The following is a 15,238-nucleotide window of genomic DNA, read 5'->3' on the forward strand; positions in this document are numbered from 1 at the left end:
AATTCTCTCCCTCTGCCTTCCACTATGCAAGCCCTTTCACATTTTTAGTCTAAATCTGTTAAATCCCTCTCTGTCTTCTGCATCGTCCTCTCTTTGTTCACTTGTCCCGTGCTTCTGCTCTTGGCATTCTTCTCTGTTCTCTACGTATTTTCATCTGAACCTTTATGTACGACTTATCTACTTTATCATTTCTTCCTCTTCACCCGTCCTTCATGCTTTGTACAATTGTTCAGCCCTTTTGCTTTCCACACTTCACAGAAGTTGCTCCTATTTAGGTCAATAAAACTGTTCATGACCCAATGTAATGGACAATTGTCAGTTCACTTTATTCGTACTTTTTTTTTTTTTTCTGAATATGCCTCTATTAGCTATAGTGCTGGGCAGAATGGATGCTTAATGTATTTATTGGTTGGTTAAGTAAAGAGCTATTCCCTCAGTTCCTGTATAAACAGACTTTCCTGTTAAAAAAAATCTCTTTTCCATTTTTTACCATTGCTTTAGTTTTCTTGTATGAATTCCTCTTCCTTTTCCATCTTTTAAATGTCAGGATTCACCAGTTTTATCTTCAGCCCACTAGCCTTTCCTGTTGACACATGCTCCTAAAGACCACCCACTCTCCTAATTTTACTGGGAGGATACATGCTATCGATACACAAATTATTTATCTGCAGTTCTAAATGTCTCCCAAGCTCAAATTGAGAGCTTTCACATTCAAGCTTTATAATTACAGCATCCCCTGCCAAAACCTGGTATTTCTCCTGTGTTGCAGCACAGTTGGTGGCACTAACATCTTCCTGGTACCCAAGGAAGAACTCTGAGAGAAACATCCTTCTCCTTCATCCTGGCCATATCTAATCACAGAATTTGCTGATTTTACCACCTATGTATTTCTTACCCTCTTCTCTCTGCTCTCTCCCCACAGTTAGACTAATTCAGGCTTAATCCTTTCCTGATAGACAAAAATTAAAATCTACCCCTTGAGTGTTTCAACTTCTATTCGTTTTTCCTACAGTTCCAAACAGCTGCTAGGAAAAGTTCTTAACCACAGAAATATCATCTCCTTTTCTTAAAATCCCTGAATAGCCATGACTCTCTGTCTAGTAATTCCCAAGGCTGTGTTGTCTCCCCTATGAAGGCCTCCCCAGGTTCCTTTCTTGCTATTTCCTGCTTCACACTTTAAGCTCTAGCAATAGTAAACTGCTTAGAGCTATCAGAATAACCCAGCTGTTATGATTTCATAAACATCTGTTTTGGTATATCTGTTGTCTGTAATATCCTTCTGCCATCCTATCTCTGCAAATAATCAACATAATAATCATGTTTACTGAGCACTTACTATATGTCTGGAGCTATACCTTGCTCTTGATACATACCATTATTACATTTAATCCTCAGAAATACTTTAATATAGGTATTGTAGAATTATTATTATCTTCATTTTAGAGATGGAAAACTAAGGAATAGGGAGGTTTAAGTGACTTGCACAAGAAAGAAGAGACCCAGGATCTGAATCCAGAAATTATGACCACATAAACTGTATACATACTCAGTCACTCAGTCATATCATATCCGATTCTTTGCAACCCCATGGACTGTAGCCCACCAAGTCCTAAACTCTATAGTGCTGCACTTCACTATACCCAAAGAGTTTCTAGCCAACTCTGGGCACTCAGTTTAAGCATCACTTCCAATAAGACGTCCTTGAATAATACCATCACCCTTCTAAACTTGAGTTAGAAGGTCTGTTGTTCTCCCAGAGCACTTTGCACATCTCTTTTAACAGGGGCCATCTTGCAAGGCCATTAGCTATTCACATGTCTTTTGCTTGCTCTAGCTGCAACTCTTCAGTGGCAGGGATTACGTTTTACAGACTTTTGTATCCATAACTTCCTGCAAAGTACATCAGAGAGTAGTTGCTCAATAAGCAGTTGCTCAATAAGTAGCTGCTCGGCAGGCTTCCCAGGTGGTTCAGTGGTAAAAAACCTGCCTGCCAATACAGGAGACATGGGTTCGATCCCTGGGTCAGGAAGATCTCCTGGAGAAGGAAATGGCAATCTACTCAAGTACTCTTGCCTGGGAAATCCCATGGAGAGAGGAGTTTGCCAGGCTAAAGTCCATAAGGTCACAAAGAGTTGAACACAATTTAGCAACTAAACAATAATCACTAAATGCAAACAGCTCTCTCTGGCCCAGAACACTAAGTTTCAACAATTGCTGAACATCTCTGCTTCAATCTCTTCAGTACTTAAGAACAACTTGGATCAAGCAAAATTCATGCATTCTCCTTACTACTGCCCTAAGTCATTCTTATCCCTGTGATTCTTTTCTTGATTAATGTATATCAATGTATATCCAGTTAACAAATCAGAAACCTGGAAATCATCCAAGGTTTGTCTCTTTCATGTTCAATAACTCATTGATCAGCAGCTCCTCTCATTTGTATCCTCTATGCTGTGTGCTTTGCTTAGTTGCTCAGTCGTGTCTGACTCTTTGAGACTCTGTAGACTGTATGTAGCCTGCCAAGCTCCTCTGTCCATAGGATTCTCCAGGCAAGAATACTGGAGTGGTTGCCATGCCCTCCTCCAGAGGATCTTCCCAACCCAGGGTCTCCTGCATTGCAGGTGGATATTTTACTGTCTGAGCCATCAGGGAAGCCCAAGAGTACTGGAGTAGGTAGCCTATCCCTTCTCCAGGGGAACTTTCTGGCCCAGGAATCAAACCGGAGTCTCCTGCATGGTAGGCAGATTCTTTACCAGTTGAGCTAGCAGGGAAGTCCTGTATCCTCTATGCATCTTGTAAATCCTTTCCCTTTCCCATGATCCCACTGTGCTTCTCTCCATCCCAGTTATGCTTATCATTCTCTCTCTCCCTGCCACTGGTTTGTAAACTTCTCGAGAAAAAAAAGGGTAAACTGCTCATTTTTGTACCCCTAAGTCCCATCTCTTGAGTGATGATGACTTGGGGCATGGATCAAATGACACATCTCATTTCCTAGTACCTACTAGCTTACGCTTTGCAATAACCTAAAGAGGAAACTTCTCTTGCCAGGGATTACACCAAGGGTAATCATTAGAGCTGTTCATAAATATTCCATTTCTTCTCTCCTTCTAGGTGTATGGTAGGATTGCAATTCCCTGCGCATTTTGAAGTTAGGGCAGTATGACTTGCTTTAGCCAATGCAATAGCAGTGATTGGGTGATCTCTGGACAGAGGCTTTAAGAGACAGAGTTGAAGTCACCACATCCCCTTCCTCTTGCTGCTGTGAGCAGGGAAATCTGAGTGAATGGAGCCTTTGGCACATGAAATATGAATAAGAAATAAACTTTTGTTACATTAAGCATCTGGGGTTTTAAGATTTGTTGTTACTGCGACATAACCTAGCCCATCTTGACCAGTAAAGCATACCTGGGGACTAGCATTTTTCTCTTCTGGAGGAGTTAGTGTTCAGGGAAAATCATACTGCATGCCCCTATCTTGTCTCATAGATGTTTTTATCCAGATGAATTCAGGTTAAAATTAGCATCAAGGGAAGCCTTGAAATGGAACTCAAGTCCCAACTTGGCAATATTCAACCTAAGAATTATGTGTGGAATGAAAAGGGTAATCGTATTTGCCTTGAAAGATAATTATGAGCTAATTGTACGTAAGAACAGAGTAACCACATCTATTCATATACGTCTTCTTTTCTGTGTACTGAGTATGCAGTACACAGGGTGAGCCAGTCAAGGATAATATGCCTTCTGGAGCACTGCTAGAGCAACCAAAGGATTAATGCCACAAATATCTGATTGGGGTTACTTAATTAGGACATTAAGTGAAAAGTTCATCCCCAAAATAGCTAGCTCAACATGGGAAACAGGATAACGTTATAACCAACTTATTAAGCATTGACAGTCTACAGTGCACCACTAATTATCGTCAACATCCTAGGAGAAAGCTCTTGGTATTAATATTTCGATCTCCAATCCCTCCCCGTGAGAAGAAATAAACCGTTGAGCCTGAGTCACCCATCATTTACCAAACTGCCCACCCTTCTTCCACAAGGAATCAAGTGTCCAGACAATGCCAGAATTTTCAGGCGTCACTGGAAATCAATACGGGCTCACATCTATTACTGAATTTCCTCTCAGGTCACCATTCTGTTTCGTCTGGCTTCTCATCCTTTCACATTTTCTTTTCAGGTTCTTTTATGATTATTTTCTCTCTCCTAAACATCATCCACTTCTTTTGTCCACCATTTTCTTGCTTTTTTGCTTTCACTTATCCAGGAGGGAAAGGTTTTCGTCCTCTAAAAAATCTGTCATTGATCACAAAAGGCTTCTTTTGGTTTCAGCTTGGATGACTTCTTTCCCTCCAGGAGTAAACCACACCCTCCTAGTGTGGTCCCTTCGGTTTGGGAACCACAGCACACACCCAGATCTAGCGCCACCTCCTCCACTGAGCCCTTCTTGATTTCTCCAGGACAAAATCACCTCTGCATCAGGCAGCACTTGCTTCTCTTCTCTGTATCAGCACCACACGATTGTCTTATGACTTCCCTTCTTAAAGATCTGTCTCCTGTGCTAGACATAAAACTTCCTTAAGGCAGAGAAATTGTTTTATTCATCTTTACAACTCTGCTCCCTCTCAGAGTCTGGCACATTGGTTTTAGGATGAAGACTATTTAGTCCCACCTGATGCAGTAGAACAGAAGTCTCAAATTGCAGCCCTGGGGCTGGATGACACCAGCAGATACGTTCTGTTTGGCCCACAAAGAGTTGCCCAGCACAAATCTTAAGTATTTTCAATTAATTGCCAATTTTAAGAGGAGAGAGATTTATCATTTTTAAAATCCAGGTTTGTAGCTCTATCTTTAAAAAAAAAAAAGGACACATCAGAGATTGGTGACAAAGAGCTCACATTCCAACATTAAAGCAACCGCTGTAGCAGACAGTGGCCTTCGTCTCTGGAGTGACCACCACGTTCCTGGTCTCCAGCTGACCACAGAGTGTCAAGACTGGCGTAGGCAGCCCATAAACCATCACAACAGCACCGGAATGACGGGCTCCGCAGGGAGTTTTCAGGTCAGTGGTTTTAGGACAGAGCAGTCTTCTGATTGTCAGACCAGCGATGAGGAATTAATGTTGACACAGGTGGGGACCTCTGGCCCAGTAAGACCTAGACTGGCTTTCTCTCGCCCCCAGGGTAGTATTGCTTTGGTAATGGCTGCTTCCAACCACAGCATCCGCTTCATTCTGCTGGCTCAGGAGGAATCTACTCAGAGTTCAGCTTCCAGTTTTAAGTTGTGAGGATTTAAATGACGAGTCACTTTTCAATCCAGATGCCTTCTGAAGCCTACGGGCTCAGTGAATTTGGGGGTGTGACCCAGGAATATTACTCATGTCAAAGTATTGGTATCTTAGTTTGCTTCTTCACATTGTTTTTTTTTTTTTTTTCCTTTCCTAGCTCTTCTCACTTCCCTCCCACACTTCATAACTAAATGTATTTCTGTCTTCATGCTAATGACCTCTAGAAATTTCTTGATCATACCTCTATTTTAATCGTATTCATCTTTACTTTTTATCTCTACACATCTTTCACATTGGAGAGTTGTTAGAAGTAGAAAAAGTAAAAGTGCACAAAAAACAGTAAAGCCTCTTCAGATTATAAAGATGTGTTTTTTGTAAACTTTTCAGAAAATAAAGTATAAAAAATCAAAACCATCCAATCTTCTTTTTTCTATGATTATATTTCTCAGTTGGAGTCTAGTCAGATAACTTTGTCCTGCTACTGTCTCTGTACTTAATCTTATGATCATTTCCCCAAATTATTTAAGAATACTTCCAGTGGAAATATAGTACTCCCCCTATGGAGGTATAAAAGAATATGCAGCTTTTTCCCTGTGTACATTGAAGTCATATCTTACTTTTCACTTTATAAGAAAATCTTCACCTTAAAATTTGGGGCTTCCCTGTTGGCTCAGATGGTAAAGAATCTGCCTGCAGTGCAGGAGAACCAGGTTCAATCCCTGGATTGGGAAGATCTCCTGCAGAAGGGAATGGCTACCCACTTCAGTATTCTTGCCTGGAGAATTCCATGGACAGAAGAGACTAGCAGGCTACAGTCCACGGGATGGCAAAGAGTTGGACAAGACAGCAATTTTCACTCACTTTTGGCTTAAATTTAACTCACTGCTTGGAATAGATTTCTCAAGGTGATCCACTTGCTCAAAAATCCAGTTGTTTAAAAAAATGATGATGTATGTTGCCAAGTCACATTAAGAAAGTCTTCTGTCGCATCTTTGCCTGCTGGTTATCAGAACATATGACTATCTCACCTACTTCATGAAAGTTAAAAATCTTTAATAACTAGGTAATTGAAAATATTCTTTTAGTTTGTACTTATTTGATTATTAGTGCAGCTGAACATTTTCCTATATATATTGCCCAATGTATTAATTTTAATTTTTAAGAATTCTTAATTGTTAATACCCATTGCTCACTTTTCTATTGGCACATTGAGGGTTTTTCTAATCTCAAAAATTATTTCTACATTTAGGATATTGAGCCTAGGCCTGTTATATTTGCTGCAAATATTTCTCCCAATTTGTCAATGGCCTTTTAATTTTTTATGATATTTTCACATATATAAGTTAATTTTTTAATTTAGCATAGCCATCAATTATCCTTTCCTTTTATACTTAAAAGTCCTTTAAAAATGGTAATTATATGAGAGGATCTTCTTCTTCTTCTAAGCTGCTTCAGTCATGTCTGACTCTGTGCGACCCCAGAGACAGCAGCCCACAGGCTCCGCCGTCCCTGGGATTCTCCAGGCAAGAACACTGGAGTGAGTTGCCATTTCCTTCTCCAGTGCATGAAAGTGAAAAGTGAAAGTGAAGTCGCTCAGTCGTGTCCGACTCTAGCGATCCTAGAGGTGTTAATAAACCTTAGTGTAGTAATCAGTCTGCAATATATACAGATATCAAATCATCACCTTATACACCTTAAATTGACACGTTATATAATAATAATAGTTCAATAAAAATGGTGGGGGCAGGAAGTGAAATTTTTTTAAAGGCCTTTATAAACCCGAGTTAAATGTGTGCTAAGTCCTTTCAGTAGAGTCCAACTCTTTACGACGCTATAGACTGTAGCCCACAAAGCTCCTCTGTCCATGGGGATCCTCCAGGCTGGAATACTGGAGAGGGTTGCCGTTCCCTTCTTCAGGGGATCTTCCCAACCCAGGGATCAAACCTGCATGTCTTTAGTCTCCTGCTTTGGCAAGCAGGTTCTTTACCACCAGTACCACTTGGGAAGCCCCAGAGATAAATAGTCACCTGTACTTTATTCAAGCATATTTTGATTACAAGTTTTAATTTTCCAATCCACTTCATATTTATTACGGTTCTCAGTACCAGGTGAGGGTTGACTAAAATGATTTCACCATCGAAAGGAAAACCTGTCGGGGAGTCAAGCTCTCCCACTGGAGGGAGAGCTATCAAAGCAGGGAAGATGTCTGCTCCCCTGCGAAGCCAGAGACTGCATTTCTATTTTCCTCATAATACTTTTTATTGGAGCATAATTGCTTCACAATGTTGTGTTAGTTTCTACTGTACAATGAAGCGAATCAGTTCTGTGTATACATATGGCGCCTCCTTCTTGGACTTCCCTTCCATTGCACCATCCAGGTCACCATAGAGCACCGAGCTGAGCTCCCAGTGCTTTACTATCTGACAGTGTCGCAGGGGGAAATGACATTTCATGTAGTGCTTCGTATATGGTGGCCAAAAAGGCCACCAAGATGTTTCCAAATAGTTATTTTTAAATGAGATTTGGTACTTGATGCTTCTTGAAAGAAGCTTTCTGGGTCTGTTGAACGACGGCGAATGCAATTTGCTGATTTCTCTGTCATGCATCTTTCTTGCTGTCATGAAGTCTTGCTTTAGAACAAACAAATACATTGGTTGAATCATTCATCTTTTTTGGAAATGTTTCTCATTTTTAAAATTCTTTTAGGTTCATTCAATAGTTTTATGAATTTATTTTTACTCCAAGTACAACTGGGATCTCTGTTGTGATTGTATTAAATGTAAAAATTAAATTTGGTATTAAAAATTAACTTGTGACACTATGACATCTTTAGAATCTTGATTTGCCCACAAGGGGAAAAAAAAACAGCTAACCTTTACGAGAGGCTTCCCTGGTAGCTCAGATGGTAAAGAATCTGCCTGTAATGAGGAGACCCGGGTTCCATCCCTGGGTTACGCAGATCCCCTGCAGAAGGAAATGGCAAACCATTCCAGTATTCTTGCCTAGAGAATTCCGTGGACAGAGGAGCCGGGTGGGCTGTTGTCCATGGGGTCGCACAGAGTCGGACACAACTGAAGCGACTTAGCAGCAGCAGCACCACAGATTGAAAAGTAGCCCTTTCAAAAAAAACTGTCTATACACTTGAAATTAACACATTGTAAATCAACAATACTTCAATTTAAAAAATAAGCAAAAAATAAAGTGTAGCCAAAGTTTAAAAAAAACAAACAAACTACGGTTACCAGTGGAAAAAGAGTGGGCTAGGAGCAAGTTAGAGGTGAGAGACTGAGAGATACAACCTAGTATGCATAAGATACATAAGCAACAAGGATATACAGTAATTCCCCTACATACAAGCCATCAAGTTGTGAATTTTCAAAGATGTGCAGATGAGTTCCATCAGCACCAGCGATGAGTGAAATTTGAGATTGCCCTCCGTCTCCTATTGCTGATCATCCTTCAGCTCTACCATCTCCCACATCCTCTCTCTCCTCCAGTCAGTAACTCTTCTTGCCTGTTCACGCAATGGCAGCCTCTGTGTGCCAGCTTTTGCACTGTACTACTCTACTTTCCAAGTATAGTACTGTAAGATTTAAAATATTTTCTTTATTTTTTATATTTGTTTTTTATATATGATTTCTGTGCAAAGTATTATAATCCTATTACAATACAGTACTGTATAGGCAATTGTGTTAGTTGGATACCTAGGCTAACTTTGTTGGGCTTATGAACATATTCTGGGATTGGAACTTGTTTGTATATAGGGTGAAACTTCCTTGTCTTACATAGCACAGGGAATTATGGCCATTATCTTGTAACATTTTTAATGGAGTGTAATCTACTTTGGCCACTTGATGCAAAGAGCTGACTCATTAGAAAAGACCCTGACACTTGGAAAGACTGAAGGCAGGAGGAAAAGGGGGCAACAGAGGATGAGATGGTTGGATGGAATCACCGACTCAATGGACATGAGTTTGAGCAAATTCCAGGAGATAGTAAAGGACAAGGAAGCCTAGTGTGCTGCAGTCTAAGGGGTTGCAAAGAGTGACTGAACAGCAAATCTATAAAAATGCTGAATTACTAAGCTTTTAATCTGTAAAAATACAGAATCACTATACTGTACACCTGAAACAAATAATATTGTAAATCAGCTATACTTCAATTTTTAAAAAGTGAGAAAAAAATCACTGGTGGTGATGGGGGATAAACAAAATTTTGTTGTTATGATCATTTCTCAATATATCAAATCATCGTGTTGCATGCCTAAAATGAATCCAGTGCTATATGTCAATGAAAGTGAAAGTGTTAGTCACTCAGCCGTGTCCCAGTCTTTGTGGACTGCAGCCATCAGGCTCCTCTGCTCATAGGATTCTCCAGGCAAGAATACTGAAGTGGATTTCCATTTCCTTCTCCAGGGGATCTTCTTGACCCAGGGATTGAACCCAGGTCTCCCACATCGTAGGCAGACTCTTTACTGACTTAGCCACCAGGGAAGCCATTTGTCAATAAGATTGGTTAAAATTTAAAAAAAGGCAGAAAAATCAATAAATTAGTAAACTGCAAGTAATAAAAAACTCACTGGCCTAGTAATCACATTTTTCTTCAGCACAGAGTTATCACAGTTCATGCTCTCTACTTCTTTCTTGTTTTCTGAGTCTCACATTTTTTCTAGTTTCCATTTCATTCTGAATTTTTCTTTCTAGATCTGGTTTGCCATCTTCATTTTACATCTACATAATTCACCATATTCTGCAATTTTGAAGTTTGAAATGAGTTGACTTGAATCATCATGTTTATTAAGGAAACATTATGAGAACTTAGGTGACCGTTGTGTGATCTGAGGTACAATTTTCCACCCCAACCTCCCAAACTGGAGACAAGTCCCTTCTGATGTAGACCCTGGAGAGAAATGGAAAGGCAGGACCTGTATGATGTGGAGAAGAGAGGAGAGGGACCAGAAGGGAAGTTTCAGGATGAAATTCCACCTCCACGTTTAACTCCAAAAACCTGAGAATTTATTAGTTTATCCCTTTAAAATTATTGAGCACCTGCTGTATGCCCAGCAAAGAAACCTGAAACTTGATCCTTCATCTGGGAGAAGGTATGCATCTGTTGGGATTATACAGTTGGGGAGGAGGAGGAAAACTCGAGTCCTAAAGATCCCCAGGCTATGTCAGGGAAGAGTGGCAGCTGTCTCTGCCTTTCCTCCTATGGAAGTAAATAATCTTTCTGACTTACTTTGTTCTGTATGGCAGATTCTAGGTCCATCCACATCTTTCCAATGACCCAATTTCATTCCTTTTCATAACTGAATAATATTCCATTGTATAGGTGTCTTATATTAGCACATATATGTGGAATCTAAAAAAATGATGCAGATAAACCTATTTGCAGGGCCGGAATCAGTTCAGTTCAGTTCAGTCGCTCAGTTGTGTCCGACTCTTGTGACCCCATGAATCGCAGCACACCAGGCTGTGGGCAGAAATATCTATCACCAGGGCAAGAATAGAGACACAGATATACAGAGTGGACATGTAGACATGGGAGGGAAAGAGAGGGTGGGACGAATTGGGAGATCGGGATTGACATACATTCACTACTGTGTGACACATACAAGCGCATGAATGTGTGCGTGCTAAATTGCTTCAGTCGTGTCCGACTCTTTGTGACTCTATGAACTGTAGCCCTCCAGGCTCCTCCGTCCATGGGATTCTCTAGGCAAGCATACTGGAGTGGGTTGCCATTTCCTTCTCCAGAGGAACTTCCCAACCCAGGGATCGAACCTGCAACTCTTACATCTCCTGCATTGGCAGGCAGGTTCTTTACCACTAGCAGCACCTGCATCATCTACTATAAAAGATGGCCAGCGGGAAGCTCTGTATAGCACAGGAGCTCAGCTAGGTGCTCTGTGATGGCCTAGATGGGTGAGATGGTGGGTGGGAGGGAAGGAGGTCCGAGACGAAGGGAATATATATATATACATTTAGCTGATTCACTTTGTTGTACAAAGCTAACACAACATTGTAAAGCAATTATATTCCATTTTTTTTAAAAAGAGAGATGTAAATAGTCGTCACCAGTTATCCTAGAGGAGAAAAGGGCTATAATTCATGAGCCACAGGAACGGAATGACAATTCAGCTCGATTAACATAGATTCTTGAAATATGTCCAGGTTGAAGTAACTATTCTCAGCCCTCCATGGGCTGGACTTTCACCCCAGAGGGCTTCTTAGGGTGACCCTGGAGAGGAAGACCTGATCTAAGCCTGGGGGCACCCGAGGCCCATCACAACCCAGTGCAGCAGGCCGGCTCCTGGCCATATGGCCTCCCTGAGCCTGCTGGTCTCCAATCTCTGCCAGAGTGGGCATATGCTGGGGTATTCCAGAGCCTTGAGGCAACGATGAAAATGTCAGGGAGCCAGTATGAGGTTAAGCTTCTATTTCTCTTTATGGCAGGAGTAGAAATAGAACTGGGAGAAATAGCAAATGCTATTATTGCTGCTAATGCATGGCAGGTGGAGGTCAGAACATATGACATAAAGCTTTGGGGCTCTCTGAGGTGTGACCTGTTTATACTTATAAAATAGACTTTAAAAAATGTCTAACAGGAAGAATCTGCTATAGTTATAGACTTCACACATTTGACTTCAGTGATGCTTATTGTCTCCATTTTCTTAGGAAACAAGCATCAGTGAACTTATATACAAAGCAGAAATAGAGTCACAGATGTAGAAAACAAACGCAGGGAGGAAACGGGGGGAGGAATACACTGGGAGATTGGCACTGACAAAAACACACTACTATATATAAAAAATAGATAAGTAATAAAACTCTACTGTATAGCATAGGGAACTCTACTTAATTCTCTGTAATGATCTATATGGGCTTCCCTGGTGGCTCAGACAGTAAAGAGTCTGCCTGCAATGTGGGAGACCTGGATCTGATCCCTGGGCGGGGAAGATCCCCTGGAAGAGGGCATGGCAACCCACTCCAGTATTCTTGCCTGGAGAATCTGCATGATAGAGGAGTCTGGCGGGCTGCAGTCCATGAGGTTGCAAAGAATCAGACACAATTGACTAAGTACACAATGATTTATATGAGATTAGAATCTAAAAAAGAATGGATATGTGTATGTATAACTGATTCACTTTGCTGTAAAAAGAAACTGACACGACATTGTAATCAATTATACTCCAATACAAATTAATTTAAAAAGAAGAATCTGGTTTATTGTCTTTTTTTTTTTTTGAGGTGGTCTTGGTTGGACGAGATGCCTACAAGAATTAGCCATTGCTTCAGGATTTGTGCTGTTATTATGTATATATGTGTGTGTTGTAGTTGCTGTTTAGCCACTCAGTCATGTCCAAATCTTTTGTAATTCCATAGACTGTAGTTCACAGGTTCCTCTGTCCATGGCATTTCCCAGGCAAGAATACAGGAATGGGTTGCCATTTGCTTCTCTAGGGAATCTTCCTAACTCAGGGATAGAACCTACATCTCCTACAAAAACTGGCAGATACTTTACCACTGAGCCACCAGGGAGGAGTATCAGTGTATACCTACACACTAATATAATATAATATAATATATATATATATGTATATATTTCCTTTTGCTGTTGCTATCTGGACTCTACAAAACCAAATGGCAGCTCAGCTCAATTAATTTTAGTTACTGCCCAGCATGTAAGGGCTGAGTAAACGTACCAGTCAGAAAGAGCTGCACCCCCCCAAGAAGTGCTCTGACAGGCGTGTTGGGAAGAAAGGGGGGGAAAGGGGCAGGGACACAGAGCCTGCCAGATGGTGGGGGCAGAAGGGGGGAATGCCTCGAAGGCCAAGTTAAAGGAAGAGCTTAGGCAGAAATTCCTGTCTGTGGGGAGCACAGGGGGGTCATAAGTAAAGAGAGCTGTCCAGAAGAATATTGAAGAACAAGAGGTCACTTTCAATCTGGACTCTCGCTTTAAATAACAAAGAAAGAAGTCATAAACACAGCGATGCTCACCAAGAAAATGCACACTTGTTTTATTCCCAAATGAAGAGTAACTGGAGAAGGGTATTTCTTTGAGTATTGAAATGGTGCCCACTTGCCAGCATTCATTATTGCTATAAAACTTGTTTAAATGTTGTTTGTTTTTACTCTTAAGGTCTCTGATGTATTGTAATGAAACTGGTTTCATAAAAAACTAAGGCTTGTCTCTTCTCTTAATGAAAGAGAAATACTAGTTAATTTCACTGGTATTTCCCTTCCTTAAAATAGAATCTGAGGTATAAATGCAATGTTTGATGCATCTGGAATTTAGAATGCCTTTTAAAATTCTGTACATGCACCCTATTCCAGGTGAGTAGTTCATTTTGCTAATTTTGACCAAAGAGTTAATTGCCATTTAAAAGAAACTCTTTTAATGAATGAATATAAAATTTAGATTTTCTTCATATGTTGCAAATTGGTTACAAATAAGACAAAAGCAAGATTCAAAGCATGAGGCTCCATTTAGCTTTCAATACCTGAATTCTTCTAATAGGAAGATTAGCACAGAGCAATATTCAAGTCCTCTAAAGCATAAAGCAAAACAATATTAATTTTAAAGGGGGAGGAGGATAAAAAGAAAATGGAAACAAAGAGTTGTGTTTCCAGACATAAGACGGGGTTTATGGGTATGCACTGCGGACAGACATAAGCCCATAGATGAATGTCCAGGGCGCAAGAAACAATTATCTTCACGAATAAATCTGCTTGGATTCAACCGTGGAGCTGACAGCCCTCGGTCAATGTTAAGATCGCGCCACCTGCTGGTTGCCATGTGTATGACAGGCATTCCTACTGTACAGACAGGAGCATTTCTGTTTTAAGCAAAACTTAATATTGAAGGGAAACGGCAGATAGATTACTGTTGCTGTGCACTACCTCCCCTGGGGACGGAATTGGGGTGAGAACACGATACATAAAAGTACTCCAGTGACTGCTCCGCTTGAAAATCTGAGTGTGCTTTTCCAGCTTGATCAACTAATCGTATATGATCTGCCTGACACGTCTGCCAGGCGGGCGCGCAGGCAAACACTGCAATTGAGAGAGCAGGTGGATTCAGTTGCCCGACTTTTCTCTGAACTTCTTAGAGTCGCAGAAATAGAGCTCCAGCAATCCAAGCTAGTCAGGAAAAGAGGATGGAGGGATATGCAATCATGGCTGCAAAGCTGCAAAACAACATTTCACAGAGTGAATAAGGCAGAAGGAGAAAAACAAAAATGGCATGTTAACACAAATATGTGCACTCTAGAAAAAATGTTACGGATGATCTTATTTACAAAGCAGCAATAGAGACATAGAGGTAGAGGACAAACGCATGGATACCAAGGGGGAAAGTGGAAGGGATGAACTGGGAGACTGGGCTTGACATGTATACACACTGTGCTGTATGCTTAGTCACTCAGTCGTGTCTGATTCTCTGAAACCCTGTAGACTGCCAGGCTCCTCTCCATGAGCTTTTTCAGGCAAGAATGTTGGAGTGGGTTGCTATTTCCTTCTCCAGGGGATCTTCCTGACCCAGAGATGGAACCTGGGTCCCCTGTATTGCAGGCAGATTCTTTACTGTCTTAGCTACCAGGCAAGCCCATATATACACCAGGCTCCTCTGTCCATGAGATTTTCCAGGCAAGAATACTGGAGTGGGTTGCCATTTCCTTCTCCAGGGGATCTTCCCAACCCAGGGATCGAACCTGGGTCTCCTGCACTGCAGGCAGATCCTTTACCGACTGAGCTACAAGGGAAGCCCCAATATATATACACTACTATGTATAAAATAGATAACTAATGCAAACCTTTTATAAAGCACAAGGAACTCTACTCAACGTTCTGTGGTGACCTTAAAGGGGAAGAAAATTTTAAAAAGAGGGGATATATGTGTATACATATATATGTCTGACTTACTTTGCTGTACAGCAGGAACCACCATAG

This window comes from Bos indicus x Bos taurus, chromosome 12, assembly GCF_003369695.1.
Source record: "Bos indicus x Bos taurus breed Angus x Brahman F1 hybrid chromosome 12, Bos_hybrid_MaternalHap_v2.0, whole genome shotgun sequence".
Classification (NCBI taxonomy): domain Eukaryota; kingdom Metazoa; phylum Chordata; class Mammalia; order Artiodactyla; family Bovidae; genus Bos; species Bos indicus x Bos taurus.